The 27,684-nt window shown below is 33.3% G+C and overlaps 1 long non-coding RNA gene across 1 annotated transcript; it reads right to left on the bottom strand.

The window, feature by feature from the left end:
• Positions 1–8,336: 8,336 nt before the first annotated feature.
• On the bottom strand, positions 8,337–21,952 carry LOC123565578 (uncharacterized). Its single transcript, XR_008369591.1, has 4 exons — positions 21,931–21,952; positions 13,657–13,767; positions 12,779–12,859; positions 8,337–9,791 (listed from the first exon to the last, which is right to left on the bottom strand). It is a non-coding gene; the product is annotated as an uncharacterized LOC123565578 (long non-coding RNA).
• Positions 21,953–27,684: the final 5,732 nt, after the last annotated feature.

Raw genomic sequence — 27,684 nt, 5'->3', positions numbered from 1 at the left:
AGCAACGGAAAGAAACATTTAAAACTTTACAACATGTTCTGTCAGAAGGTGAACTTCAACAGTATTTCATGATAATATGTATGCAAGTATTACATAAAGATTTACTGGAACGTTTTTAATCTGTAAAATAAAAGCTTTTCTAAAATTGTATGTAACTAATATATACTGAACAAAATAGCTAAGTGCTCCCATATTGTTTGCCAATATCTTTAGAAAATAACATAAAATAATTCTTGAAATGTAGTGTACACTCAGAACAATGTGTTATTGATAAAATGCCGAACTTTCAACAAAACCAAAACACGTTTTCAGATATAATATTCATTTATTTTACGATTTTAACCAATTTTTGACATGTCACAAAAAGTAAAAAAAAATGTTTACAATGTGTATGACTACATACTAAAAACGAAACCGTATTTAAGGAAGATAATGAAATAACTTCGTTAACTTACTTTTCCTAAAAGCAGCATGCATCGTTCGAGTTATATTTAACCATTTGCTAGAAAAAAAATATTAGTATGAACAGTTCGTATTCTTACAAATGTTATTCACTTGTTAACTAAAACACAGCTTTTATGTGTTTTTGTGACCTTTTTTTACAAATGGGGTGAGTTAGTAAATTGAATAGAATTATATGTTGACGTTCTTTAATATTTTTGAAATTGTATTATGTTATTAACACCACTTTGTTCTATAAGTATGGTAAATTTCAAAATTGTATATACAGAATTTGCAAAGATATAGGAAAATTTTCAAATGCGGTTAGTTGTTTATTTCTGTACACATACCCCATGATCTTTAACCTTTATATATGAGCATACAATTCGAGTGCTAGTCATAATTTATTGATTTATTACAAGTGTATGGTTAATTTAAACCTATAACTGTAAATCAAATCCTGTATAATGTAAAATTGTTTATGAATCATTGCATCAGTGCCGAAAATAATGTGAAAATATCAGTTTTAACGCATGAACTTTTGACCTCTATAATTTGCATATAATGGTTATATATTTTTTGGAGACAGCACCCAGATGAACCAGGGATGTTTAAACTTTAATAAAGTCCTTGTATCCAAGCATTAACATTGCGGCCCTCATAAACTTTTTTCAGGGGCTAAAACCACCAAACTTTATAAACCGAACAACAGCTTGTGTACAAAATGTTAATATGGTTGTGCACAGTATAGTGTATAGTGACTGCATTTATAGAGGAAGTGTCTGGTATTTTCTTCCACATAATGGATTGAAGGCTTTAAATAATGATTTTGGTATAAATCGGAATCCTGATAAACAGTGGGATAAAGAGTAAAAAATTGTAGAACAGATAATTCAACGACAAGCAACACCAACTGATTATAATAAAAATATTATTCCTTTCAAGTAAATATTACCGAAAAAAAAACACTGCTCAATTTGTAAGTGTATATTAGTGTTGCATCTTAATTTTCTAGTCAAATAAACGGCAGTGTTACTAGTAGACATTGTCGGCTTAAGTTGATGTGAACAATGAACTGTGAATGTGCTGTAAAACCTGGGGGTCTTCTCAAGACGTACTTGTATTTCACTCACTGTTACAGTAGCTGACTTTGTTCATGACATAACGTCATTCAAGTATTATATAAACAGACTGAATGAAACCGAGTCTTGATTATGTTCTATGTCTGTATAGGAAGTAATTAAATTTGGGACAATTTAAATGAATGTTAGTAAAGAAATATGCTCATAAGACATTAGAACAGTTACTTTAACCAAGCATGAGCAAAGTGCTTTATCAAGAGCTCTAAAAAATATACATGTACTTAGAATAATATTTCTTTTAAAAAGAGATAGCAATTTTACAAAAAGATCCATAAACTATGTTTCCCATTTCATTTGATACATTTTGTTTCTGCCGTCGTCATATGTACGTCCGTCTGTCCGTCTTCATATAGTCTGATCTAGCTTCTCAAAATCCTCTGCTAGGATTTAAACGGAACTTCACAGAAGTGATATTATGAAGCCTTGATGTGCGTATCCTCGGGGTTTTTTGGTGGAGTTAGGGTCCCTTAAAAGTAGTTTTTGAATGAAATTTGTCCGAACTGCTTTATAATTTGCAGAATTTGAAAACAATTTCATAGTAAAGATCCGTACAAATTATAGCTGGGCATGTATTACGAGGTTCATATTTAAATGATCTTGTAGTGAGTAATGGCCCTTTGATTATCATACATAAAGTCTATGAAGAGATTTTTTCTGTAATTCATCTCCAAAATTTCATTGAAGCCTAAGGGATTTATTGAAATAAGATATGCATATCGTTGGTACATACTGCTCAAAATATTTGTCCGGAGTTATGTCCATTATTCATTTTACTGAAAACAAAAATTTTTCGGACTACTTCTGCTAGTATACTGTTTGTGCGATTTGACTGAAACCTCTTAGGAATGATAGTTGCAGGTCTATATTATTCATCAGTTATGGATTGTACGTTGAATGATTTGACGAATTAATTGTATCTCATTATTAGAGATAGAAATTATGTAAACAGGTTCTTTTTCATCATTTTGGGAACGCCATCAACACCAGTGGAATTAGAAAAATGCTCTTGAAAATTGTTTTACTCGAGAAAATTTGCATATAAACAAAATCTATGTAAAGATATTTTTGTGTAAAATATTAATGGACTGCATTTCAGTAATTCTTCAACAGTGTAACTGTTGTTTTAATGACCAAAATATACATACAAATTAGCAAAACTATTTTAACCGGCAAAATTCCTAGAAGGTAACACTAATTTGGGAATGTTTAATTCAGCATTGGGGAAAAGGTACTTTCTTTGCTTTCGAATTACCTCCTTTTACTGGAGGAAGATTTATAGGGGAAAAAAACCCTGCTAGCATTTTTTGTCAATGCTTCATTTCAAAATTCTAGTCCAGAATTCAATGATAGTAGGAATTGCTTGGTATAAAGCCTTGTTATCATTGGCACGTCCGCTCGAAATATTGTTTGCGGAGTTATTACTCTTAAAATCATTTTTGAATAAAATGAGTAGCAAACATAGATGTACGGGTCCTGTCGCTAAACCATTTCTCACTGATATCTGATCCTTGATTTTTACACTAAAGTTCACATAACACTGTTAGAAATTTTCACATAACACCGTTAATAAATTTTATAGTATTCAGTTACAAAGTTTACATTATTTATTTAACATCATGTTTTAGAAACTTAATGTAAATGTAAACTTCATTTCCGCTATTGTGAAAAGGTCAATACATAATCAGGTTCGTATAAAAGTAATGCTCTAACGTTCCTAAAAATCATATTCTATAACAAAGAATCATAATCAGACTTTATATAAAGGTTACAGCGTCAATAATAGTAAATATAGGCAAGTTGGCGAGCGTAGCGGGCCGAAAACAAAAAAATGAACATTCAAGGGTATTTTGATAAAATGAAAAATGTAAGCTTTGCCGAAAAGGGAGTTTGATCGCACCCGTCGCACCCCTCCCTTCCCCCTCTGGCTACGCCCTTGCAGTATATGTTTCTTTGTTGTAAGTTAGCATTAACTTCCCCGTTTTATTTTCTCAGCAAGGGAGAAAAATCGTTTTTGAAATATCTCTCAAGCATGATTATATATTGGCGAGCACTTTAATGTATAAGAGACAGTCGAGAAAAATAATGTAAAAGAGAGGATAATTTGTTTATGATTGCGCACTTTAAGCACATAATTGTAGTCACTGAAAATGAAATGCGCGGCTTCTACCAGTTTCATCCTCTAGGGATACACATTTTGATAGTTTAAAATCTCTACACTAAGCTAAAATGAACTTCAGATGATCACCAAACTGTCATTACATGGTCTCCGACCAGTCTAATTTCTGTATGCACAGTTAATGAGTGTGACTTGTCATTGTGTTGAAGCAACTTAAAAATAGTTTGCTCGTTACATTTTAACATTTTCCATGAAAGAAAACAGCAACCGTTACTTGCTGAGAACAGGTTTACTTGTACCGGTGTCGCGTGAATATCACACGCGTGGTAATATTACCACGCGTGTGATAATTACGCGGCGGCGTGAGAATCACACGGTTCCGGGTATAGCCGTGATAATCACACGGGCAGTCTTAGCTTTAGATATATATACCAGTATGATACATAAAATTATTCAGGAATGATTTCTGCATCAATGGGTATAAAATAATTGGGTGTTCAGGCGCGTATCAATTCGGGGTTGTGTATCAAAGCCACATACCCTGAAAAAAAAAATGGGATTTTTTTCCATAAATATAATTAAGTCTTTCTTTTTAGAATAGTTTCAATATGTTATCTAAATTAGTCTGATATGAATATTAGGAATCCAGGGGCGGAAATGATGGGGAAAACACGTGCGTGCATACTAAAATATAATAATATTTTGGTAAAATTTTTATTTAAGGGAAACAATTATACTCTGTATAAGCGGACTATTTATGTGCGTGGAAACATAATTATAGCATTGCATGCTCTCCTTTTTTGAAAGAAATAAAGAAATCTATCTACCTTCGAAATCAATTATAAATATGTTTGTGTACTGCAATAAAACGAAATGTTTTATGATGAGCTATAGAAACCAGGGGTGGATTATAATTGACGCCTTTTTGATAGAGAAATATGACGTACAGCGTATGTTAAAATCACACGGGTGTTGTTAGTTTTAGACATATATACAAAAACCACGTACAAGGTTATCGGGAATGATATTAAATATTCAGGTGCGTAGCAACTCGGTGTGTGCATCAAAGCAACATAGTTTTAAGAAAAAGGAAAGTGTTGTTTTTTAGAACCTTTTTAGAATAGTGTTAATACGTGTCCGTACATTTTTTTTTAAACCGAATATTATGAACTGATACAATCTTTAATAATCCAGGGGCGGCTAGTAACTGATACGAACTTAAAAAATTCAAGGGGCGGCTAGTCAGGGTATACTAAGATAAATGTCTATGCAGGCGGCGTAATTGTATGTATATATGATATACCTATATAATGCAAAAATGACTCAGAATGACTTCTGCATCTATTTTCTGATGCGTGGCTTGAGGCCATCGCAAGGGTGCACACTAAAAAGGAATAACATTTTGATGAAAAAATATCTATTTCTATTTAAAGAAAATAATTATTCTGTATTGAGCAATTATCTGCCTGGCAACACAGCATCCTGTGGAATAAATTTCGAAGTGATTTTTCCGTGTAGTGCTTTAAAATCAAATGTTAAACGACGACTTGATTCATTAAAATAAACAGGGCAGGGCGGTTACTTTGCATTTTTGCGGTTCGGCGTGTGGCCGTTAAAATCAAACGGACGTTGTTAGTCTAAGCTGGAACAACTGATACGTATTAGACCTTCCTGGTTTAAAACATATATAAAATACGAGTACGATGTATTAATTTTTTCAAGAATAATTCCAGCATTTAATGGCGTATATTTTTTTTAATATTCAGGTGTGAAGAATCTCGGGTGTGAGCATCAAAGCAACATATTTTTAAAAAAATGGAAAATTAATAAAGTATTTTATATTAAAATTTGTCTTAAAACGTTCCCGTATATTGTGATAATTACTCGGCGGCGTGAGAATCACACGGTTTCGGGTATAGTCGTGATAATCGCACGGGCGGTTTTACTTGTACACATATTTACCAAAATGATACATAAAATTGTTCAGGAATGATTTCTGCATCAACGGGTATAAAGTATTGGCTATTCAGGCGCGTATCGATTCGGAGGTGAGCATCAAAGCCACATACCTTGAAAAAAAAAGGTTTTTTTCATGAAAATATGTGCCTTTCTTTTTTAAATAGTTCCAGTTATTCAATATATTTTACCTAAATTGGACTGAAATGCTTAACCACGAGCTGATAAATTATAAAAAAAATCCAGGGCCTGGGTGGGTACTAGGCATTTTTTGCGGGGTATTTATTTATTTACTTAATATTCAGGTGCGTAGCAACTCTAAAGTGAGCATCAAAGCAACATATTTTTTTAAAAAAATGGGAAAAGTAATAAAGTATTTCATATTAAAAGTTGTCTTAAGGTTTCCTTATCTTGCGATAACTACGCGGCAGCGTGAGAATCACACGGTTTCGGGTATAGCCGTGATAATCGCACGGGTGGTCTTAGTTTTAGACATATATACCAATATGATAAATAAAATTATTCAGGAATGATTTCTGCATAAACGGGTATAAAGAATTTGGTATTCAGGCGCGTATCAAATCGGGCGTGTGCATCAAAGCCACATATTTTATAAAAATGGAAAATTAATAAAGTATTTTATATTAAAATTTGTCTTAAAAGGTTTCCGTATAATGTGATAATTACTCGGCGGCGTGAGAATCACACGGTTTCGGGTATAGCCGTGATAATCGCAAGGGCGGTTTTAGTTGTACACATATTTACCAAAATGATACATAAAACTGTTCAGGAATGATTTCTGCATCAACGGGTATAAAATATTGGCTATTCAGGCGCGTATAAATTCGGAGGTGAGCATCAAAGCCACATACCTTGAAAAAATTTTTTTTTCATGAAAATATGTGCCTTTCTTTTTTAAATAGTTTCAGTTATTCAATATATTTTACCTAAATTGGACTGAAATGCTTAACCACGAGCTGATGAATTATAAAAAAAAATCCTGGGCCTGGGCGGGTACTAGGCATTTTTTGCGGGGTATTTATTTATTTACTTAATTTTCAGGTGCGTAGCAACTCTTAAAGTGAGCATCAAAGCAACATATTTTGAAAAAAAATGGGAAAAGTAATAAAGTATTTCATATTAAAAGTTGTCTTAAGGTTTCCTTATTTTGCGATAACTACGCGGCAGCGTGAGAATCACACGGTTTCGGGTATAGCCGTGATTCTTAGTTTTAGACATATATACCAATATGATAAATAAAATTATTCAGGAATGATTTCTGCATAAACGGGTATAAAGAATTTGGTATTCAGGCGCGTATCAAATCGGGCGTGTGCATCAAAGCCACATATTTTATAAAAATGGAAAATTAGTAAAGTATTTTATATTAAAATTTGTCTTAAAAGGTTTCCGTATAATGTGATAATTACTCGGCGGCGTGAGAATCACACGGTTTCGGGTATAGCCGTGATAATCGCACGGGCGGTTTTAGTTGTACACATATTTACCAAAATGATACATAAAACTGTTCAGGAATGATTTCTGCATCAACGGGTATAAAATATTGGCTATTCAGGCGCGTATCAATTCGGAGGTGAGCATCAAAGCCACATACCTTGAAAAAAAAGGGTTTTTTTTTCATGAAAATATGTGCCTTTCTTTTTAAAATAGTTTCAGTTATTCATTGACAATATATTTTACCTAAATTGGACTGAAATGCTTAACCACGAGCTGATAAATTATAAAAAAATGCTGGGCCTGGGCGGGTACTAGGCATTTTTTGCGGGGTATTTATTTATTTATTTATTTACTTAATATTCAGGTGCGTAGCAACTCTAAAGTGAGCATCAAAGCAACATATTTTGAAAAAAAAATGGGAAAAGTAATAAAGTATTTCATATTAAAAGTTGTCTTAAGTTTTCCGTATCTTGCGATAACTACGCGGCAGCGTGAGAATCACACGGTTTCGGGTATAGCCGTGATAATCGCACGGGTGGTCTTAGTTTTAGACATATATACCAATATGATAAATAAAATTATTCAGGAATGATTTCTGCATAAACGGGTATAAAGAATTGGGTATTCAGGCGCGTATCAAACCGGGCGTGTGCATCAAAGCCACATCCTTTGAAAAAAACGGCGTGAGAATCACACGGTTTCGGGTATAGCCGTGATAATCGCACAGGCGGTCTTAGTATTAGACATATATACTTTGAAAACGAGATGCCCAAGGGCAACATGTCGAACCTGCCGGCTGTCAAAAGGACTGGGAGTTGCACACGAAATTCTGTCTCACTGAGACAAACATTTGTGCCAAATAAAACAATTGTGTCAGGTTATTTTATAATCCCACATTCAATGACAAAGTTATTGTCCGAACAAGGTCAATTATAGCCATATTTGACCTTTAAACTCCAAGTGTGACCTAAACCTTTGAGATATTGACACAGGTGTTGCGCGCGATACGCCCTCTCATGGTGGTGGAGAATTGTTCCAAATTATTTTAAAATCCCACATTCAATGACAAGGTCAATTATAGCCATATTTGACCATTTATATTTATCAGGTATGAAACTCTAAGACTCTTTAGAAATATTTTTCAAGAAGTGTTTAACAAACTGGATGGGTTTAAACTAGATGGGAGTTAAATGGAAAATCATATTAAAGAAACGATCTTTTATGAAACTTTCAACATTTATTTTATGTTTTACAATTATAGGATCTAAACATCAACTGTTACAATGTATAATGTATAATAACGTGTCTTTCCTAATAATGCCATAGAAGCACAGATGCAAATTTATTTCAATATTAAAGACTTATCCATCATTTAAGGGAAGAAATTCTCAGCAGACTAAGGTTATAGATCTATGTACTGAATTTGCACAAATCAAAGCCACTAACCCACACACCCTGTGGTGAGAATTTATAAATTTACCTATATTCACCTTCATGTTGCATATTTTAAGTTCTAACAATGTACTTTTCATCCAATTCTGTCCAACACTGCTGTTTTCCTAATAAATCAAAAATACTTTAGACGAGAGTGCTACACATTAAATATCATCAGGATAAAAAATTCATTGTAACAGTCCCTTTTGATCTATGGGTCACACACTAGTCAGTGCCAATCTCCATATCATGTTTGAGGGTCCTAGACTCAAATGCTGCATTTTTGCACTGGCATGTCTATTTCTTACCCTGGAAGACTTACATAACATTTTAAAGCAATTTCATTAGATGCTGCTGAGATATATAATCATTTACATAAAATAAAGGGAGGTTATTTGTCATAAATTCAGTCAAAAGTTATCTACCCTGATTGTCTGAGTCCATCTCATGGCATAAATGACACTTCAAATCAGTATCTTCATTGGTTACTGAGATACATCTATTTTAACAAGAAATGAAAAGGATGTAACTTGACATAAAATCAATCGATATAATCTACAATAATTGTCTCTGTCCAACTAATGACAATAATGAAATTTCAAATGAGTCCTATATATACTTAAAACTGTATTATTGTAATGGTAATACATAGTGTTGAAAGATTCAAAGCTATATGTCAAGATGTGGACTTGTACTAAAACTAAACCAATTTCAAAGTCCAAAAGGGATATAATTCATCCAAAATACACTATAGTGTTATTAACTCTTGCCTATAGAGACTATTATTATAAACATGTGACAAAAGTTTCAAAGGGCCATAGTTCAGTCAAATCCTTGATGGAGTTATGTACTCTTGCCTAAAACATGGTATAATGATGATACATTACTGTTGTAAGATTCAATACTTCCAAAAGGTCCTTCTAAAATATGGACTGGTAAGAAAAACTTTACACTGGTGTAATGCCAATGCCGATGCAATGGTGAGTATGATAGCTTTCCTTACTTTTCAATTAATCTAACTTTAAACTGAAAACCTCCTAGAAACTGTGATTCTATAAAGTGCACACTTGAAGATAATCTGCTGAATATAATCATTATATATGAAAGTCCTCGTTAAATCAAATTTCATAAATTGAATAACAAATTCATCTTCTTTGACCATGTATAAAGGCTTGGTATATGGTATGAACTCCACTGGACAGCATGATGTGCCAAGAAAGCAACTTCTAAAGCCGACGTCTGACCTAAAATAGATAGAAAAATATTTCATAATGATGTCACTTAATTGCAGTATCAAATGACAAATACATTGCATACTGAAATAGCTAAATTTGGTTTGATCTAAAACATTTTCCTTAAAAAATCATTCTTTAAAAATTTAACAAGTCTGCTTTATGCTTAATAATTATGCTACTTTATATGAAGGCCACACTGACATTCAACATTTTAATGTAGCAAAAAAAAAACAACAAAAAAAATCAAGAAAACAAAACAAATAAACAACAACAAGAAAACAAAAAAACAACAACAAGAAAACACATGATATAACTCATGATAGTGTTAGTTCTTGTGCTCAATTCTTTTAAGTCAAAAAAGGACCATAATTCAAGATAATTTCAACCAAGAGTTACCTAACTTGGTTTTTGGTAGGTTTGGTGACAAGATCTTATGTAAATGCTCATTTTCTACCAAATTCTGATCAAACTAGCTTATTTTTATCAATATCTGGACAATTTTAGCCTACATTTTCTTATAGGTCAACTAGCATAAATCTATTCCCTATATATTTATAATCCCCACTAAACAGGAGCCTGTCCAAACCAATTTGATAAGGATCCATAAAACATCTGTGGACTTAACATGTAGTCCATGTCAGAGGATCATAAATTTTAGAGATATGTACATACATAATTGGTTATTTCCAGTGTTTTGCATTTTATTGACTGAAATGCAGCTTTTTTCAGAATATACACATTTTTTAGTTGATGATATACTAATTGTAATTTCTCAGTCATGTTGAGTAATGTCCCAACCAATTAAAATTTAACTCTTACAGCAATGCAATTCTCATCCTTTTAGTAAAACTTTACCTGTATCTAACAAAAATAATTAATATGTATTTAAAACACAATAAGAGGTGGCAAGTACTTTTTATTCAATTATTATGATTAATCTAAGTAACAAAATAAAACCAGAAAAAATTATCACTGCTGGATTTTATTAGAAATTAATGAAGCGATCCATTATGTTTTAATTAAATATCATTGTAATAAAACTTGATTCATCATAAAATGAAAGTACTATTGTATCATATCACTATTAAGCCCTAATTTAATCAAGTTTTCTAAACTTGTTGTAAAGGTAAGAAGTGATTTGCTGTAAAGATGAAAATTGTCACATGCAATCGGTGTACTGAACAGTAGCTTTATAGTAGCTTATTATGATAAAACAGAAGCTAGTCTATCAATAGTCTAGCCTTGTAAATTGGCCCTTACTGCAATGCATTGCAGAGATAATTATCATTATGGATAATATTAATCAAATTTCTAAATAAAAACGGGGCATCACTCTGAAAATATTGCTGACAGTGTCCCTGGTCAAACATGTGCATACAGTATCTTTGAAAGCTAAAATATATTCAACTTAAGAAATAAACTTGAACCAATGCTTACGCCAGGTTGAGTAGTCGAGCTAAACATTGTGTATGATGGATAATCCACCTATGCAGTTCACAGCTCCATTAAGATGAGTTTAACACGAGGGCCATGATGACCCTATATCGCTCACCTGTTATCATTGCACTTGAGGACAAGAAGGTCCTCAGAAAAAATATCTATGTCCAAAGGACAGTAACAAAAAAGGGAAGAAATTTAACCAAAAAGAAAAAAAATCTTACATGGTATAGATATGTTAGAATACACCTAAAAATTGGAGGTACCATCCATGTTGTACCACAGAAAACTGGTCTTGTGTTTTCCCTACGGCCAATAATAAAAAAGTTACTAAAAATAAGCTATTTATAGTAACGTAAAAGGGAAGTAATTAAAAAAAGAATATTGTAAGTGGACAAAAGAAGGATCTGCCAAATACATCTGTTGACATAAATGAAATTTCAGATCAGTATCTTCATTAGTTATGGAGATATAACAATTTTAATTTGAAATAAAGGGAGGTAATTTGACATAAAATCAGTCCATAGTTATCTACCCTGATTGTCTCAGTCCAACTAATAACAATAATGAAATTTCAAATAAGTCCTGTAAGTATTTACTGATATAAATCCATTTTGATTACAATCAGGGGAGGTAATCAGATATAAAATAACTCTGGAACCTATGATTGGATCTGATTTGTCATGGAATCCAAGATTTATTGTTGTTGAAGATATTTTGGAAGTTTGTATCAAATAAAACCATAAATGAAGTCTCTATATGGCTGCAAAAGCCAAAATAGCCAATTTTGGACCTTAAAGGGGCCATAACTCTGGAACCCATGATGGAATCTGGCCAGTTAAAGAAAGGAAGCAAGATCTTGTGGTGGTACAAGTTGTGTGCAAGTTTGGTTAAAATCAAATCATAAATGAACTGCTATTGTGCAGACAAGGTCAAATTAGCTAATTTTTTACCCTTTCAGGGGCCATAACTCTGGAACCCATTATGGGATCTGGCCGGTTCAAGAAAGGAACCAAGATCTTATGGTGACACAAGTTTTGTGCAAGTTTGATCAAATTCAAATCATAAATAAAGCTGCTATTGTGCAGACAAGGTCAAAATAGCTAATTCTGGCCCTATCAGGGGCCATCACTCTGGAACCCATAATGGAATCTCGCCAGTTCAAGAAATGAACCGAGATCTTATGGTGATACAAGTTGTGTGCAAGTTTGGTTAAAATCAAATCATAAATGAAGCTGCTATTGTGCAGACAAGGCCAAAATAGCTAATATTGGCCCTTTCAGGGGCCATAACTCTGGAACCCATATTGGGATCTAGCCAGTTCAAGAAAGAAACTGTGATCTTATGGTGATACAAGTTGTGTGCAAGTTTGGTTAAAATAAAATCATAAATGAAACCACTATCGTGCAGACAAGAAATTATTGACGTACGGACGCACGGACAGACGGATGCACGGACTGACGACGGGTGATCACAAAAGCTCACCTTGTCACTATGTGACAGGTGAGCGTAATAGGCAAAACAAAATATTGATATAAAACATTACAAATATCACTGACCTTGAAAAGTTCTCTATCCAATAAGAAGTACTTCCACTGATGCAAGTGTTAGCATGAAGTTCTTCTATTTCATTGTCTTAACTGGAAGTATATTAATTTTTTAGATTACTTGTAAGAAAAAATCTATAGTGCAAAGATGATATAAAGCACAGAGGTAAAAACAAACAATAACATGTTATAAAAGCAAATAAAGGACTCAGTTTCTACATACACTGTACCTGCATTTTGGTAAGTATTCCAAGTTCAAAGACATAGGTTTCAATATTCATAAAAGTTCTCCAGATTTCCTTACAAGAGAAATTTTGCATTATCATAAATATTTTATGTCAACTGTCACCATACATACATAATATAATGAAAACACTTTAACTACTTTACAAACTCTAAGTATTTTACTCTCTAAATCTTAACATTAGAATGATTTTAAAGTCTAAGAACTTTGATAAAATTTAATATGGGCGTTTTTTTTCCAAATCCTATTGTCATACTTTTCCTTTTAACATATCTGTAATACTGACACTACAAATTATCATGTCTATATAATGCACTAATGGCATGTTTGCCAGTAAACACACTGATATTTGTTGACTAGCTCCTAGATTATAATATATTAAAAAAAATATTTCAAAAATTGTGAATATAGCTAGTCTGCATCCTGTGATTACTTAAAAGTAATTTCTCCAAAACCAAATCACTAAATTAGACTGGCATCTGACACTATTACATCAAAGTAAGAAAAATGACAAAGGTTGAATTTGTTTTTACTAATTCTTAATTACCAGTCTAGTGGCTAGTCTATGAGATTTGTAACTTATATAGTCTTTTATAAAGAACCATTCACCATGTTCATATAGATCTGTAAGAATGTCCATCCTTACCTAAATCATTGAACTGTGGTGATAGCCTGTCCAGCTGCAAATGTTGATTAATCTTTCCCCATTAAATTAAAGATGGTCACCATGATCAACCATTGACTTTCAAGTACCAATCTGAAATATGCATTTATATGTGTTGATAATATAGGTTTGTTACAGTGGATGGATCAGCTATGAGAAAATATCTGAAATGCATACAACAATTTTATTTTATGAAAAAAAGTCACCACTTGGAATATACTATTTTTAGTTAATATTAATTTAACTCAATATCAATAAATGGGAAAGTATCAATGGTCATTTTCTTAGTTATATAAAGTTTCACCGTCGATAACATAATGTATAATGATGAAAGATATTTTTTAGTTAGCATTAATTTTGTAGTAACTATATATACATTAAAACTCCTGAGTAAAATGATCTGGAACACATGCTTTATTTAATAAATATGTATTAGTAATAACATGAGAGCCCTTCTGAAAAAAATGTTAATGTAGAAAATGTAATACTTAGGACTGGTGAATATTAAGTTATGACAACCCCAGGATTTCTGAACAAAAAGGAATAAGCTGAACAATAATGGTTGACAGTTAAACCCTTATATATCACAGGCAAATGTGTGTAAAATTGTTTTAAAATTTACCCTGCTGTTTCTGACCAGAACATTTTAACAGTTTCCAATATTACAAATATGGAAAAAGTGATAATTACCCCTGACACCCATGTTTATAACAAAAAAAAATAATTTGTACAGTTGTACAGTCTTTATAGAAGGTCACAAAAAGGCCCATTTGTGTAAAATTATTTCAAAACTGGAACAGCGGTTTCATATATATATATATCTATATATATATACATATCAGGAAAAGTGACCATGCCCTCTGGCACCCATGTGTTCATGCTCAGATGAGCTTAAAATGCATTTAATGTAAGAACATTTTTAATAATATTTGAAAAAAATACCAGTGAAAACTGACATGTATATAGAGTAAGAAAGGAGAAAGGGAATTTGAATAAGTAAGAAGAGAGGGAATTTGCCTATTAACAAAGACCATTCTGCTTTTTAATTTCAATATACCATCAAATAGTTTTGCATAAAAAAGGAGTTTTGCAAATCTTTCTAAAATGTGTTTATTTTATAAATCTATTTTTTAATTTAGTATAGTTACTTAGACATGCACATGTGCAGAATAATAAAATGAGGCTGGGTTCCAAGAGACAAAATAGAAAGAAATTCAACATGTTCATCATATTTTCCAATTTGCAAGCACATAACAATAAGATTTCAATTACAGAATTAGGTATAATTATACTTGCTATCAGAAGTCTAAAAGTGAAGAGTCTTAAACTGCATAAACAGGCCAATAATAAAAAAGTTACTAAAATAAGCTTTTTATAGTAACCTAAAATGTGAAGTAAAAAAAAAATATTATAAGTGAACAAAAGAAGGATCTGCCAAATGAAATCCAAAATTTATTGTTGTTGAAGATATTTTGGAAGTTTGTATCAAATAAAACCATAAATGAAGTCTCTATATGGCTGCAAAAGCCAAAATAGCCAATTTTGGACCTTTAAGGGGCCATAACTCTGAAACCCATGATGGAATCTGGCCAGTTCAAGGAAGGAACCAAGATCTTGTGGTGATACAAGTTGTGTGCAAGTTTGGTTAAAATCAAATCATAAATGAAGCTGCTATTGTCCAGACAAGCTAAAAAGTGTTATTAGTGTTTAAGAGATTTGAACCTGTTTGAAGATAACCATAGACTTAAAGTAACTTTTACATATTTTGTTATCTTAAAAGAATAATGATGCACAAATAGTTATCAAGACAGTAGCAAGGTATAGTTCAATCTTTCACCTTCATTTTGGTGTGAGGCACTGTGAGTGTGGCCAAGTGGTTAAGATCTCCGGCTTCAAATCACTTGCCTCTCATCAATGTGGGTTTGAGTTGCACTAGAGGCGTAATTTACAGATTTTTCAATATATATGTTTACATAATTATATTATGTACAAAACTTGCTGTAATGAGATTTTTCCTCTGGGTTTAATGAATTGACAAAAGAAAATCTCCTATATAAGTGACCCCTCCCCCACTCACCCCTCAAATACCAGACTTTTTAATCCCCAATATACAAGATCATGTCTGATCCAGTCTGATTAGAGTCCATAAAACAAAATGACATTCTTCAATCGTTGGATAAGAACAATGTGACTATTCTTGTGATGCTTGATCTCTCTGCAGCATTTGACACTATTGACCACGGGACGTTGATTCATCGCCTTGAACGTCACTTTGGTGTTACAGGCAAGCCACTCGCATGGATGATGTCATACCTTAGTGACCGCTACCAAACCGTATGCATAGATGGCGAGCTATCACAACCAGTGCTAATGAAGTACAGTGTACCCCAAGGGTCTGTCCTGGGGCCAAAGAACTACACAATGTACACAAAACCAGTCGGAGCTATCTGCAGAAAGCACGGACTGAACAATCATTTCTATGCGGACGATTCGCAGTTATATCAATCATTCAAACCAATAAATAAAATGTCTATTGAAGAGACCATTCATCGCGTTGAAAGTTGTTTAAAGGATATAGTAAGTTGGATGAATAATAACATGTTGAAACTCAATGCTGAAAAAACAGAATTAATCATATTTTCATCTGAACACAAGACACAATCTGTTTCAAACATATCTGTGAAAGTGGACGGCTCTGAAATCAAACAATCAGGCAGTGTCAGGAACCTCGGTGCTTTCCTGGATTCGAACATGAGGATGGAGCAACATGTGAATAGTGTGTGTAGGAATTCCTATGCACAGTTGCGGCAAATTAGTCACATCAGACAATATATAACCGCAAACGCAACCAAATCTCTAATCAACTCTCTTGTTACATCACGTTTGGATTATTGCAACTCTCTTCTATATGGAATTCCGAAACGGTCAATGAACAAACTGCAATATGTCCAAAACACGGCAGCTAGAATCGTAACCAGAACATCCAGATACGACCATATAACGCCTGTTCTGCGTGAACTCCATTGGCTTCCTGTGCAGTGTAGGGTAGAATACAAAATTATAACACATACATATAAGGCACTCAAAGATCAATCACCAGCTTATGTAGCGAACATGCTAGAAATATATACACCATCCAGAAATCTGAGATCGCAGAATAATGCATTAAAACTAGTGGTGCCCAAATGTCGAACAATACGATTTGGTGACAGGAGCTTTCAGACAGCTGCTGCGAGGTTATGGAATGCCCTCCCATCTGGCATAAGAGAGTGCAAGACCGTGCAAAGTTTCAAAAAAGCGCTAAAGACGCATTATTTCATACAATTCTTTGGCAACTAACATCTCACTGATTACCTGATTTATAATGTAGGTACTTTGCCGGCCAATTAATTACTTTAATTAAGAACTCCAGTGTGACAGAATAATGTTGGCGGTGTTTTTTTTTTTTTTTTTTTTTTTTTTTTTTTTTTTTTTTTTTTTTTTTTTTTTCTGTGGGATGTATCATGGATGTTTTCCGGGCCGTTTAGGTAGCGATTGACCCAATCATCCGGGTCGGTTTGCATGCTGTGATGCATTTCGCAGACATCATACTGTTTAATTCTGTCTGTTCAAAATGTAAGATATCTTCTGTTCTATTCTGCTCTGACCTGTGTCTTTGATAGGTCAGTTAATGTTTTATGATATTGTACTTTTGTTTCATGTTTTGATCGGCCTATCTTCCAATTTAAAATGCTTGGTATCTTATTACCGTAATGTAATTTTAATTTCTTCTATAATAGTTCAATTCCCATTTTTTTATTGAACATTATATAAATGTTTTTATGTAAAGCACTTTTGAACGTATTTTTATATGAAAAGAGTGCTATATAAATGTGGTATATAATAATAATAATAATAATAATAATAATAAAACCCCTGTAGACTTGACATGTAGCCTAATTATTGTCAGAGAATCATAAATTTTATTGCCTACAGATAAATTGGTTATTTCCTGTGCTTTGCATTGCTGTTTTTTTTTTCTTTTTTCTTTTCAGAATGTACAAAAAATTATTTTAACTGATAATATACTAATATTGATTGCTCAGTCATGTTGAGTAATGTCCTGGCCAGTTAAATTATAACTCTTATAGCAAAGCAATTCTCACTCCTTAACAATCAGTCAGGGGTGTAACTGTATTAGGTTATGTAACCTATTTCAGTTACCTTTTCAAGCATTTTATAACCTGTATTAGTTATAAAATATAGATAACCCAGGTAAGTTATTCAAAAAAAGCCTTTCTGCTGTTCTCACAAAGAGACCTTTAAATTGTAATTAGTAGCAAACTGTGGTTAATCAAATTCTCTTTTAGTCTGATCATGACCTGATGAACATAATGGGATGATAAAGAGTTTTATAGCTTTAAAACCATTTGCTAAGACTTTATCAGCCTTGTGTAAAAAAAAATTACTGCATAGCTGGAAAGATAAAAGGCCAAGGATTCAGGAAATGATTGCATTAGTCACATTCAAAATAAGGAATTGACACAGGAGGGCTTTGTTATATTTTCTGATAACTGAAACAAGTTATGAAAGTAAACATAATAACTCAAATGGGCTATTAACTGTGATAACTTGAAACAGTTACACCCCTGACTGACAATAAAATAATTATTTAAGAGAAATTACAAGTTTGTTTATTCAATGATTATGATCTTTTTATCAAAAGTAACGAAATAAAACCAGAAAAAAATGATAATTACTGAATTTTATTAGAAATTAAAGAAGGTTCAGTTGCATTTTTAATAGATATAAATGGACAGAAGGATTTTATATATTAAAAATGCATAATTCCCCTAGTGTTGTCTAAATAACGTTTCTTTTATGTATAATAAAATCCAGCAATAAAATTATATCATTGTTCAAGATACACATAATTTGTTATTTCTAAAGGCTAAGTGCGTGAATGCATTTTTTACATTTTTGATAAAAAAACAAAACAACAATGATGAGATGTAATTGTTAAAAAAAACTTGATTTATTAAAAATATGATAAAAAGACTGTTTTATCTTATCACTTTGTTTATTTAGCCCTAATTCAATCAAGCTTTCTGAACTGTTATAAAAGTGAGAACTGATTTGCTATAAAGGTGAGAAATATCACCTGCAATTTATTTGCTATACAGTAGCTTATTATGATAAACAGAAGCAAGTCTATCAATGGTTCAGACTTGTGTATTGGCCCTTACCTCCAATACCAGACCTTATCATCCCCATAGGCCACATACCAGGCACACCAGAATCAGTGTCTTTATTACTTACTGTAACTGTAAAACAGAATCAAGTTAGCTCTGTGTATTTAACTGTTCTTGAAAAAGGGCCGCTAAAAAGCTCTATGGAGCTTATGTTAATTGTTTCACAAAGCAAAGGTAAATAAAAATTACCTTTACCTTTACCTATTCCAATTTAGTCAAAATAATTGGACGTTCAGATTGTTCTATATTTGAGTGTTTTTCAAAATAATGAAGAAAAAGTTGGACATAGAGTTGAAAACCTATTTCTTATGGTGGTCACCTATTTTATATGATAGCAAATACTTCAAATTTCAAGGAAATAACTTTGGGAAAGTGCTGAGAAAAACAGTTCAGCCTTTAATTTAAAGTTCAGTGAATTTCAATTGCAGTATGATGGATGATAAATGTTGCAGTGTTTTATGATAAGAAAATATATTAACAGTTATATTTTCAACATATAAGATATACGGTAGGTGTAATGTGTATGGTTTGAAACTTATTCAATCAAATGTTTGTGGACATTGGTTTTTAAAATCAGCCTTTCTGCACAAATCTGACATGAAAATAAAATTTTACCTAGAAGATTTTTTGCTTAATGAAAATTAATTAACATATTATTATAAAACCTATTTTTTCCTCAAATTTTGAATGTTTAAAACATGCCAAATTTCAAGAATGTCCAGTAATCTTAATTTCTAAAATTTTCAACTCAAAATTGAGTTATATTGCAGATGCACAGGGGACACATACTGAAAATCAGTTTAATTAATAATTCATTATTAGTTTACTATTCATAAAAAAAAATCACAACAAACACATGCTTATTCAACAGCATGTGTTCCTTTAAATGAAAAATAAGTGACTTTAAACATAACCAACAAATTGAAATCATTTATTCTACATGCACTGCTTACTGAGAGTAGAAAATGACAGAATGCCATTCATGGTAAAATGTGACAGTAAAATTCATACATACTTTATCATGTTACTAAGAAGATGCACAGGGGACAAACTGCAGCAAAATATATTTTCATAGAATATGTTCATAGTAAGTAACTTTTTTCAACTACACAGTATTCACTTGTGAACATTTACATATGTGGATAAACTTAAAGCTTGAGAAGCAAAAAAATTGATGTTTCCACTTTTTAACTTGAAAACTGGTTAGTTCTGAAAAAAAAAATGCAAACAATGAATTTTAAATTGTCCAGAGTTTCTTATATAATGGTAAATTAAATGAATGTCAAAAAAGGGTGCACAGGGGACACCACTTCTGTCTTTGTGAATGTTGAACAGTCCTTAATATGTGAAGTTGAAAGCTGCTTTTTTATCCACTGTAACTCCCTTTCAAGGAAAATGAGCCGTGCCATGAGAAAACCAACATAGTGGGTTTGTGACCAGCATGGATCGAGACCAGCCTGCGCATCCGCGCAGTCTGATCAAGAACCATGCTGTTCGCTTTTAAAGCCTATTGGAATTAGAGAAACTGTTAGCGAACAGCATGAATCCTGACCAGACTGCGCAGGCTGGTCTGGATCCATGTTGGTCGCAAACCAACTATGTTGGTTTTCTCATGGCACGGCTCAAATAAAGTATAATCTAATTTTATTTAAAAAAAAAACAAAAGAAATCTGACACTTAACAACCAAAAAGTTGCAAAGGGGACATTTTTGTGTGCATGTATAGACATTCATCAAATGTCTGAGAAAGTTGATCTATTAAACAAAAAAACATACTGTGTCTTCACAGCTGAAAGGATAAAGATCTTAGAAAAACATTAGGACTTTTGAAAACTAATGGGGTTATAAAATTGTAGTGTTCCACATTAAAATTTTGTTCTTTTTCACTATATTTTTGTGAAGAGGGTTCCATCACAAGATGTGAAATATTGGTGAGAGTAAGATGTTGGTTATGAAAAAAGAGTATTTTGCTTTAAATGTGCAGAGTTTAAGCTTACTGGAACCAATGTCAAGTCCGCTTCTTGGAATAACCAGTACTAGTGTCATATGAGAAGTCCTGACCCCACTGGGGCTCGAACCTACGACCCCTGGATTGAGCTGAGCCAATAACTTACATACAACATAAATCAATGAGGAACTCGTGCGGACGCATTGGTTGATAGGGCTAATACGCTGTCCTATAGAGGTGAAGCCCCTAGGTTCGATCCCTGGCAACTCCCATTCTGGTGAGACCTTGGGTAAGGCACTTTATCACGATTGCCTCAGTCGGCCCAGCTGTAAACGGGTACTCGCAAATGCTTGGGGTAATGTATAATTGGTTTTAACTGTTCTTAAAAAGGGGTTGCTCAAAAGCTCTACAGAGCTTATGTTAATTGTTTCACAAAGCGACGTTAGATAAAATTTACCTTAACCGAATCCCCTTTTGATAAATTTAAGTCTTTTTTTAATTAATTTCAAAATTGTGACACAATCGGCATTTAAACCTATAGAATTTAAAGGGTCAGCAGCGATGAAAATTTTATCACAAACTGCTTCTAATATTTTGGTCTTTCGAGTGTTTAACACAAGTGGGGACATAATATTGAGATTTTTTTTTATATGATACACTCTATGGGCAATTAATGTCACATTAATTGCCCATAGAGTATATCATATAAAAAAAAACTCAATATCTCCTCTCTTCCATATGGATCCCGTTTGGATTACATTCCAACTGAACACCTAATTACGGATCACTTTTTTCGAATTTCAGTAGTTGAAAACAGCTATTAAATCACAACTACAGCTGCTTAGTAGACCTAGATCTACCAGTATTGTAAAATTATGTTACTCTGCCTCTGCCTAGTCTTTGGCTGAAGAATTAAGTCTTGACTTAAGAGTATCACTAGGTGTTATTAACCTGGTTGTATGTAATCTACTAGATCCATATTATATGTGGAAACAGATAAATAAGATAAACCAGTGACTGTCAATCAGAAAGATCTAGAATCTACAATATTTTATTTAAAAAGTGCAGATCTACTTACTTTCGATTTCGCAAGCTCCGCCATCTTGTTCCTTCAGGCGGCGAATGATGAAATTTAAACGTGCGAATCACGCTTTTCTCCAAAGGTGTAATTACACCGATAACAGATATTTGCCTATGGGCATGTCAAGCAAGTTATTAGAGTCTTAAATTAACAAGAAGTTTTACTGAAAAATAATAGAATCTAGTACAGTTTTGAATTAAGCAACTCATTATTTGCACACCGCGGCCATGTTTTTCGTAGATTTTTAGACAAAAAGGTCATTTTCAGAGCGTGTAAATCTTATTATTTTGAGTAGCTATTCACAAACAACAGTCCCATGCACAATATTTAACACCTCTAGCAAGTTTTAAGACAATCTGATTCGTGAAAAAGATAAGTTACTGTGTTCTGCAAGTTTTTTCTGAAGCACCATAAAAGCCGGTAAAATACGTCAAATTGGGCATATTCAAAGCAATATATTTAAATTTAAGGAATATAAAATCAAAATCAAATCAAATAAGTTACAAAAGCTATCTTTGAGAATTTAATATGCAAAATTTTGCAAATATTGGACAAAGAATAAGCATTTGGGCAGGTTTTGAAAAACATATATAAACCGTGGACCTGGTCACGACCGTGTGATAATCACGCTACACCGGTAAACAATCTAGAAACACTGGTTAGACCAACTGTCTGCCGTTACATAACAGAAATACTGTAAAGAACGGTGCTTACCAAAACAAACCAATAAATGAATAAATGTGTTTTGAAACGCTCCCTAGACAGTCCGCATTCGATGTCCACAGTCAGACTTCACATAAAACGACAATGTCTAGTAGCAGTGAGCACAGCACAAAGCCACATTTTATAGTGGAGCCTCACTGGGAAATCATACAAAGTCTTGTGAAATGATATCTTATCTAGTCATATTTTACAACAGATTAACTAGTCCTTGAACTATTCTCTTAATGATTTGGTATGACTCAGCCAGGAAGCGACCCCTGCTCTTCCACTTTTAAGAAGGGCGCTCTGGCACTCTGCTACCAAAGAAAATCCCCTACATTTTATCATTTCTTTACATTTGTTATTACCCCTAGTACTGTTTGTAACTAGAAAGTGTTTTTGTCAAAAAAGCGTATGTTTCCCACCCATGTATATCTTTAGCTCTAGCGGCCATTTTGTGCAGCGAAGCAGAACGTGTCAGTGATATGCATAACTATGCTAAGAACTGATCACTCCTGTGAAGTTTCATCGAAATCTATCCAGCAGTTTGACCTGTCAAAGCCGGACAAGATTTTTCTGTTTTTAGCTCTGGTGGCCACTTTAAGCAGCAAAGTGACTTGCCAGCGATATGCACAACTAGTGTTGGTACTGATCATTCCTGCAAACTTTCGTCGAAATCCAGCCAGCAGTTTGACCTGTGAAAGTCGGGCAAGATTTTTCCATCTTTACCTCTGGTGGCCATTTTGTGCAGCCAAGTGGAACCTGTCGGCGATATGCACAACTAGGCTTGGTACTGATCACTCCTGTGAAGTTTCGTCAAAATCCATCCTGTAGTTTGCCCTGTGAAAGACCAATTTGTTCTATTTTAGCTTTTGTGTCCATTCAGTGCAGCAAAGCGGAACGTGAGAGTGATGTGCACAAGTAAGCTTGGTTCTGATCACTCCTGTGAAGTTTATAATAACAATGTCAGAAAATTAATTCAGATTCATAATTACCATCAAATCCAAAAGAAAAAGTAACAATCTTAACTCTATTCAAATCACACCCTGTACTTGAGGTCACCACTTTCTGGTTTTACATTTAGGAACTCTGAAAGTAAAGCAACACAACATTATCCAAGGCCATAAAATCATTTAGGGTCAGGTCAAAATTTAGTTTAGGTCGGGATACCGGAAACAAACGCTTTTCTTTTTACGCCTAAGGGGATTCAAGTATTTATTAAAGTAGGGAGGGCGACTTGTTGAAGGTAGTGTAAACAGCCTTGTAGCGGCTTAGCCTGATAGCGGCCAACTTGACAAGTAACTTATTATATTTATTACTGAAATTCCATACAAACTCATTTCAGCCTAATATGAATTTCATTTGGTAAAGGGCCTTATTTCAAGGCAAGGAATCAGGCCGAAAAAAGTGCACTAACAATTCCCGTTTTAAGTCAAATCAAAGCCAAGAAATCTCCGAAAAAAGTCCGACAATGTGCCCAGATCAACGAAAATGTAAGCAATTTCAACAAACAACGTTCTCAATTATGAACTTTTTTTTTCAATAAATTTCTTCTTAGCTATTAAAGTAATTAATTTTTCATGAACTAAAAATTATTCGAAATTTACTAAAATGAAATTCTGCAAGCTACGACAGTCGCGTCTAGAGTACAGGCAAATTGAACATTTTATGTACAGGAATGCTGGTATTATTGTATGCAAATTTAGATACACGGTACTTTGGTATGCAAATGAGACGATTAGAGATTAACATCTAAATAAACCCCTTAAAGAAAAATACTTAATTTAAATAATTCAATGATCATATAGTAATTTTATAAATTACACATGTGGGGTACATTTAGATGTGAATAATACATCAAAATACTAAAAAAATATTGATTTGAATTTGACTCGAGACTAACTGGAAATGGCAACACACATGGCGGATAAAAGTACCTACACGTGACATTGCAATAATTATCTTAAATTTCTCAACAAGGAAGCTTACCAGAATGGAAAGGTTACAATAAACATTTCTTGGAAAGGTTTACAATACATTTGGCAATTTACTTATTTAGTGATTACATCTTTACGTAGGCCTACCTCTGAGTCTGGAACTGAAAGGGAAATTGTTTAGGGCTTTGGAAATGTAGTCGTATGCGTCAAATGTTAATAATGTGGAAATAAAGCATGTTTTGATGTATTCAAGAGGATGAATTTTACGCAGATAAGAGTTTATTTCATTGATATTATATTTATCAATTTCTGCTTCAGAAGTCAGTCTTTACGAAATAAGAGACGAGGACATATGTTGTTCTAGGTAGGTTGCATGAGTTTCATGATAAATAGAATATCATACGACAGTATTTTGATATCAATGTTATAGGCGGATATGGGCGGAAAGGATTCGGATCCCTCACCCCTTACAGGTCAATACTAAGCATGCGCGGATCCAAGGGGGAACCCCCTGGGAAATCCAAAAAGAAAAGAAGATAAGATGAGAAGAAAATGGTTTTTCGAAAAGGCAACACTAGGACCGCATTCAAAGTGTATGTGGCTGCTGCTACATACGGCCTTGACGTAATTCATATTTATGTTAATTATCTCGAAGAAACAAAGAATTGTACCTTTAAGAAATAATATTATTTCCCCAAATTTAACTGGTGATTTCCTAAAACGTGAAAATAAGGGGTATATTTTTTATACAATTGCAGGCAGTATTGTTCTTAAATGCTACTAAAATACCTCAGGATGCAGGAAATGAAGCGCTAAATTTCAATATTTTCCAGGGCAGTGGGTGTGGGCATGCCCCCGGACCCTCTAGCTGTTCGGCTACTTTTCCGCTTGTTTAACAAAAACTTATTGCCAACCCTGTACTTGTACACGGCTAGCATCCACACAAGTCACATCAACGTTTTTAGTGTAGAAAGACACATGTTGGTCATAGTGAGAGTTCGGTCGGATCCACTCTGAGAAAATTGACTGGATCGCGCAAGCTAAGGACTAATAATGTGCTGACTTCATTTTATATTACCGTTTTATTTAGTTAAATTTTAAAAACGTCATTACACTACGCGATACCTATACCTCTACTGGAACCCGCCCGCTTAGCTCAGTAGGTAGAGCGTCGGTCTACGGATCGTTGGGTCGCGAGTTCGATCCTCGGGCGGGGCGTATGTTCTCCGCGACTATTTGATAAACGACATTGTGTCTGCAATCATTAGTCTTCCACCTCTGATAATTCATGTGGGGAAGTTGGCAGTTAATTGCGGAGAACAGGTTTGTACTGGTACAGAATCCAGGAACACTGGTTAGGTTAACTGCCCGCTGTTACATGACTGAAATACTGTTGAAAAACGGCGTTAAACCCAACACAAACAAAATATACCTGTATTGATTATCATGTTCTCACTGTCACCTGACGTGTTTGCTGAAGGCCGGGGATTCCGTTTTATTATAAACCGGAAAACCCTTATCAGAAATGGTAGACGAGTGTTTTGACGAATGTATTATTTTTAATCTATTAGGAAAACAACGATTTTAGACAGAATTCGATGACAAATACATTGTTAGAACATTAAATATGCCACTTAATTCTAAGTTAATAATTCTGAACAAGTTTCAAGTTTTTTTGTTACACATAAGCGAACAAACTTTAAAACATTTCTATGGTAAATAATGGTATAGGTCAACATGAAAGGTATATTATATTTCCTGATGAAATTCGCATTAAATTTGCTGGACCATAATAATAGCTTTACTGTAGGTAAAATTTTAGGGAAAATTGTACTTATGGACACTGGCTCCATTTAGCCGAAAATAACTGGATCTAGCTGATCACTTGACCTTAACTTGTCTGACATGCCATCAACAATATTTTTTACTGTGGAGAAACTGCATCGACATCCATTTTAAAAACATCCCAGCTGTAAATATCATTCGGATACTTATTGAAAAAAGCAGTAGTATTGGAATCGGGCTGGCCCCAGAACTGCGCATGCTCGAATGACGTCACCACAAGCCCGCGGCGGCCCTCCTGGAGGGTATTTGTAAATTAACAACCAAGTTAATCTAATGCTACATCTTATACATTATACAACACTCAACGTTTCCTTAGGATCATCGCAAGAAAAAGAAAAAGCGCGGTATTCAGTCAGCTCTATTTTGAGATGCTTAAGAAATTAAATGAATTTGTACACAGATGTAATTAATAATTTATCAGTGCATATCGGTATTTTATTACATGCTCAACGTATTCTTAGCGTGACTGTTTATCGAAAATTGCTGAAATCAACCGTACTTTTAACTAGTAATTAAAGCCTCCATAAATGACAGGACCGTCGCCTCAGCTTTTTTTTGTGATGCTTTAAAAAATCAAATGAATGTATACATATCTGCAATTAATAGTTTATCAATACATATTGATATTTTTTAACACTCCTCATAAATGACAAGACCATCATCCCAGCTGAAATCAGCCGTAATTTTAACTAGTTATTAAACCACCACAAACGACAGGACCATGGCATGAAATAGCGCGGTATTCAGTCAGCTCTGTTTTGAAAGGTTAAAACATCAAATGAATTTAAACATCTTCCACCTACAAGTTAATGAAACAAAGACTGTTGATTTCGGAAATCATGATTGTCACGTTTTGTATGTATGCTTTTATTTTTCATATACAAATTAAAAAAACAACATCTTTATTAGATTTATATTAATCATAACAGGCAAAGCAAGGAGCGTTTGTCATTGAAAATACGAAGCTATATATAAATCTCCCAAACGGTAGCTTATGATACAGAATTTAATTCTAGCTGGTTAAAAGCTACATGAAATAAAATATGTAGTTGTATAGAACAAATGATTTTAGTACTTTGACCCTCTTTTACCTATCTAAGAAATACCCTTTTTAGACAAAAATATTCTAAGCAACCGTAAAGTAATGACTAGTCATTTACTAAATAGTCCAACATTACTTTTAATATATAAGCGTAACAAAATGAAATTTATGATATATATTAAATAAATAGTTCGTACAATGGTACACCTTTGATATTTCCTCTTA

The sequence above is a fragment of the Mercenaria mercenaria genome, unplaced genomic scaffold (genome assembly GCF_021730395.1).
Source record: "Mercenaria mercenaria strain notata unplaced genomic scaffold, MADL_Memer_1 contig_4992, whole genome shotgun sequence".
Taxonomy (NCBI): Eukaryota; Metazoa; Mollusca; class Bivalvia; order Venerida; family Veneridae; genus Mercenaria; species Mercenaria mercenaria.
The sequence above is the reverse complement of the archived record's forward strand: the minus strand, read 5'-3'. Positions and strand labels throughout refer to the sequence as shown.